Source organism: Microtus oregoni, unplaced genomic scaffold (genome assembly GCF_018167655.1).
Source record: "Microtus oregoni isolate MIOR12 unplaced genomic scaffold, Mior012 000022F_ref0000154, whole genome shotgun sequence".
Lineage (NCBI taxonomy): Eukaryota > Metazoa > Chordata > Mammalia > Rodentia > Cricetidae > Microtus > Microtus oregoni.
The window spans coordinates 21,463,229-21,468,787 of NW_024543081.1; the positions used below are offsets into that span (position 1 = coordinate 21,463,229).

The 5,559-nt window shown below is 38.3% G+C and overlaps 1 pseudogene; it reads left to right on the forward strand.

Moving 5' to 3' along the window:
- Positions 1-738: 738 nt before the first annotated feature.
- LOC121461484 lies at positions 739-4,801 on the forward strand (annotated as a pseudogene).
- The last annotated feature ends 758 nt before the right edge of the window (positions 4,802-5,559 follow it).

The window sequence follows — 5,559 nt, forward strand, 5'->3', positions numbered from 1 at the left end:
TTCTCCCACCTCCTCCTCCTTACCTGTCTCTCCCTGCCCCCCAAACACACACACACACACACACACACACACACACACACACACACACAAACACCCCACATTCTTTTCTCCCACCTCCTCCTCCTTACCTGTCTCTCCCTGCCCCCCCCCCCCCACACACCCCACATTCTTCTCTCCCATCTTTTCCTCCTTACCTTTCTCCCTACAAAGACACACACACACACAAGAACACACACACAGGTACACACCACACCCTTTCTTTGTCAGGGTTTTCCTAGAGAGTTCAGACTGGCTTAGATCCATGATCTTCCTGTCTTAGCTCATTTTACAAGGAGGATATGCTTTTTAATTATTTTTCTTTTCGGTTTGGCACCCACTAGATCTTCAGTCATGGTAGATTCAAGCCCAGTATTTAATCTCTGTTTGAGGAAATGAATATTATGTACATTAGGTAAATGGATATATGCTGAAATATTATGTAAAGTGTATGATAATACTTGTAAATGGTTTTAACAAAAACACTTCCCTTTTATTTTCTGGTCTTGATTTTCATTGTATAAAAAAATAAAAAAATAAACAAAAAGAAAACCAAATTGTCATTTTCCTAAGAAGCAGAAATGCCTTTTTTGGTGCTAGGCAAAGAGAAATTTGGATATTTTCAGGGGGCAGCTTGTTAATTTCCCCCTAAAACTTTTTTTCTCTAACAATTTCCGTTCTGTTGGGTATGTCAAGACTCTGATGGACACAGCATCTTCTCATTTCTACCCTTATCTGGTAAGTCTCACAACTCCTTTAAGGTCAAGCCTAGTCTGACTCTCCTACAAAGCTTCTCTGAATTTCTGGGCCTCAGTGAATGCCTTGCTTTGTTGTTTCTTGAACAGCATGTATCGCAGCAGAAACCACTCAGTGTTTCCATCTGCTCTTGCTCCTGGTTGTAAACATCATCTTCCCAACTGTGTTCATTCTTGAAGGCAGGAACCTGAAAGCTGGGTTTTAATATCAGCACAGGATCAGGAATAGGATATTTAGCACATGAAGAGAAGTCGATGATATCAAGATACAAAAAATGTAACCTTCCAATGAGTAAGACACATGAGTTTGCATTTTTATCGTGTGAACAAACTTCTGGCATTAGTGGAATAATTTGACCTTCAAGATTCTAGTCTTATTTTTAACTCCTCAGATTCAGCAGCTGAATTAATTCTATCTTGCATTATTCCTTGTGTTGAAGCTTTCATGATTGGGAATATCTTGCCCTATTAACGTTTGAAACTCCACCCATGTTTGTCAGTGTGATACACACATGTCAATATTTACTAAGCAAATAACTCACTTTCTCAAATTTTAGCTTACCTTGATCTTGATATGATACTAATTTGTTTTATACCTAACTGATCTTAAATGCTTGAGGATTGCTATAAATACCTGAGGATAGCTATTTCTTACATACCCTATCTTCCTGATTTACATTCTAAGGCCCATTATTGAGCAATGCTTCAGGGTCCTTCTACTTTGGAGGCAACATCTTCTGTGGAATACAAACTCCAATGGCCTTTTAAAGTTTATCAGTTTTCACTGAGCTCCAGTTCTTAAGCACTCATCTGCCCATCCCTTTTTTTGTCTTTGAGCTGTATGAATACATTATATTTCTCATTGCTGATCCAAAAACCCAATCAGTGCAGCTTCAAGCATGAAGACTCCGTTTCAGATAACAGTTCACTGAATCTATAATGTTGCAGAAGGAAAGGCAACAGAAGTAGGAGGCAACTGGTCACACTCCATTTATAGAGAGAAAACAGGGAGCGATTAATCCTTGAACTCAGCTTGCTCTGTCCTTCTTATTTCATCTTGAGATCCCAGCTCACCAAATGGTACAAGCCACAACGAGGTTCAATCTACTCACCACAATTAAGCTAATATTGACAATCCTTCACAGATACCTCCCAAAGCTTGTATCTTTGGAGATTCTTAATATTAACTGTAACTTGTCCATGTGACAGAGAGAAACTATTTCACTTTCTGTTTATATATATATATATATATATACACATATATATGTATATATATATACACATATATATATGTGCGTGTGTGTGTGATTTTAAATATTTATCTATAAGATGTTTTATGATATATCTGCCCAGTAATAATCTTCATTCATGAATACAATAAGAGTCTTTCTGTAGGACATCTACCAATAGGGGGCCATGAACTCTGTCTTGGATACCAGTGGTCTTTGCTTTATTACTCATAATACTAGCAGTAAGTTACATAGAGTCCAAAAAATGAGGCTTAGAAAATACAATCCTAGAGTTTAGCTTTTACAAGAGGGACAGAGTGTTATGTATCCACCTCCTAATGGTGGTGTTGATTGTTACAGGAGGAGAACAGAGTGTTATGTATCCACCTCCTAATGGAGATGATTGTGGGGTTTGTGGCCAAAACCCTCATAGACATTGATGTGTAGTAAGCTTATCCTTGATATAAAAATGTCCTGGGGCATGAACTGCATATCATCTAATACCAAATGCCATGTTCCTTATCTAGAGGCCTTAAGTAAAATGGTAGAGCTTTACACTTTTCTAATGGGAGACAAAGTGGGTGGTGATATGCTTAGTAAATCCAAGCAGCCCTTAGTGGACCCCTTTGAACAATATGAAGTTATACTAGAAGCAGTTTATTTTGTGGTTTCTAAAATCCACTGAAGTTAAGGTCATCAGATAAATCATAGGATATCTAACAATGTTTCGTATTCAAATAAATATTTTAGTTCAATTGGTCTTTGATATTGAATATATAAATCACCAGAATAAATACCTGCTTATCTAAAATTCGAACTTAGTTGGAAACACTATAGTTTATTTGCTTCATCGGACAGCACTTCTCCCAGTAGAAGTAAACAAATTATGACATTTTGTAATTTTCAAGCTCGAAGAAATGATTGGAGATCTCATCTATGAAATTATTGAAAGTTAGAGTGGTAGAATCAGGTGAACATACATTTTAATAATACACCCCAACACACATTAAAATGTAACATTTGAGACATATCATAAATATGCAAGTGGCAGTGGGGTCTTGGGAAAGGTGACCTAGTTTAGATCCCAGAATCCATGTAAAGGCGGGTGCATTAGCACAAGTATCTGTAATTTCATCTTGCCCATGAGAGACAGAGAACTTTGGGACCAGAGTGTGGTATATGCAACAGTGGTGAACTAGAGAGACCCTGTTTCAAACAAGGTGAAAGGTAAGGACTGCCACTTTTGACAACATCATGCACATGTGTGCAAACATGTACCTACACACACACACACACTCACATACACACGTGCACGCACCCCACATAATACATCTCCACACACGTGTTCCTAACATAAAACATACAATATACATATGTCTGTGTGTATGTGGTGTGTGTGTACGTGCATACATACATACACACACATACTACATGTGGTTCATGGATGAATGTGCACATACACATCAATCCACACAAAAGTCATACACACACAGTAAGTGTTGTTGGTAAAAGTGTGTTTATATTCAGAAACATAAACATAAGCTAATTGTCTAATCAAATGTAAAATTCAATTCTAAATGAATCAAGCTTCAAGATTTTGAAAATATTTGGGAAAGATATAGGCAAAACATTTGGGACTTTTAAATGGTGCAGCTATTTTGATCAAACCAGTGGTTTTCAACCTTCCTACTACTGCAATTAATACAGTTTTTAATACAGTTCCTCATGTTGTGGTGACTGCCAAACAAAATTATTTTGTTGCTCCTTCATAACTGTAATTTTGCTACTCTTACGAATCATAAGGCAAATATCTGATATGCAACCCACAGGTTGAGAACCACTGGATTAAACTTTTTCACTCGTTTTTGTCCGGTTTAAAAAAAGCTATATTAGAGACAAAGTTCTGAGGCAAATGGCTTTATTTGGAAATGATTCCCATAGCCTGAGAAAGGGGAGTAGTGCAGGGGTGGGATGGGTGGAGGAGAAAACCAGTCTTGCTGTGAACAGTACAGGATCAGTTCTTCTGGCACCTGGAGAAGCAGTGTGACAATGCCTCCAAGTCACCGACCTTGGCGAAGACTGTGGAATGGCTGACCTGCAAGTTTATTTCTTCATCCTTCCAGAGTATATGGCTTAGATTAAATGGAAGATAACAGCAAGGAAGTTGCTGTCATTTGGATCTGACAGCCTGCTGAGGCCCGCACATCAAAGACTTCATCTCATGCTTGGTGTCATTGGAAATGGTTGAAAGTTGAAGATGTGGGTGAGGTGGGAAGCTTTCAGGTATTGCGTGTTTTTCAGAAAGGAGATCACGAATGCGGACAAAGTTCAGAAAGGGCACTTTGTAAGGGAAAGGAAACAAAGGAATAACAAGTCATCAGCCTTGGGCCTCAAGTCGCTGAAGGAGAGAATGTATTTGATGTCTGCTACATCTTTGCATCTTTCAATGAAGCCTTTGTCCACGTTACCTATCTTTCTGGCAACGAAACTATCTGCCGGTGGAATGAAGGTAAACGCTGACAGAGATGAGTCCTCTCCATATGCAGCCATGTTGGCTGCCCAGGATGTGGTCCAGGGGTGCAAAGATCTGGGCATCACTGCCCTGTATATCAAACTCTGCACCACAGGAGGAAACAGGACCATGACTCCTGGACTGGGAGCTCAGTCAGCCCTCAGAGCTCTTGCTAGCTCAGGGATGAAGACTAGACAGATTGAGGATGTTACCCGCTTCCCTCTGACAGCTTCTGAAGGAAGGGTAGTTGTTCTGGCCACCGTCTGTAAACAGGACTTCTCAAATTATTTTCTATTAATAAATTGCTTTGTATACGTTTTAAAAAAAGAAAAAGAAGGAGATCACAGGATCCCAGTCCTTCTTCCTCACTTCCTGTCACTTTTCTACATCAGCAGAGATGTTTCCTCTATGTCATGCCCCCCATTGTGACTTTCTACATCATCACAGCTCAAAAGCAAAAGACATATTTAATAAAATTATGGATCAAAGACTTCGAAAGTGTTTAAGCTGTGAAACCTTTATAAGTGGATTAAATCAGATATTGTGTTAAGCTATGGGGAAAGTGACTCATATTAAAGTTATGAATGGTTGGGATATAAAATTGTAAGGAAATAAGGGATATTTGTTGGAGGGATGTTAGTTAGCTATTAATATCAGCAGCTACAAAATAAAGACAGCTTCTGATATCAGCTTTGTGTTTTCTACAGGTATATAACTCCCCTCATTCTCCATTCGTTTCTTCCTGTTTGACTCTTCTATTGGAAATTTTCTCAGACACCCAAGAGTTTCATTTAAGAAATTGCGAGTGAGTTTTACAGGGTGATTTTTAGGGGAAAAGAACCACGTACAGGAAAAGTGGCTAAAATCACTTCATATGAAATGTCAGAAAAGACTATTTTTATATTCTAAGAAGAAATCATGAAAAATAGAAATATTAGTGATCCACCAAGAAATGGATATAATTTAAAGCTCTGGGTCTAACTCTTATGACAAAAGGTTTTTTTTTTTTGAGTTAAAAACATATTAC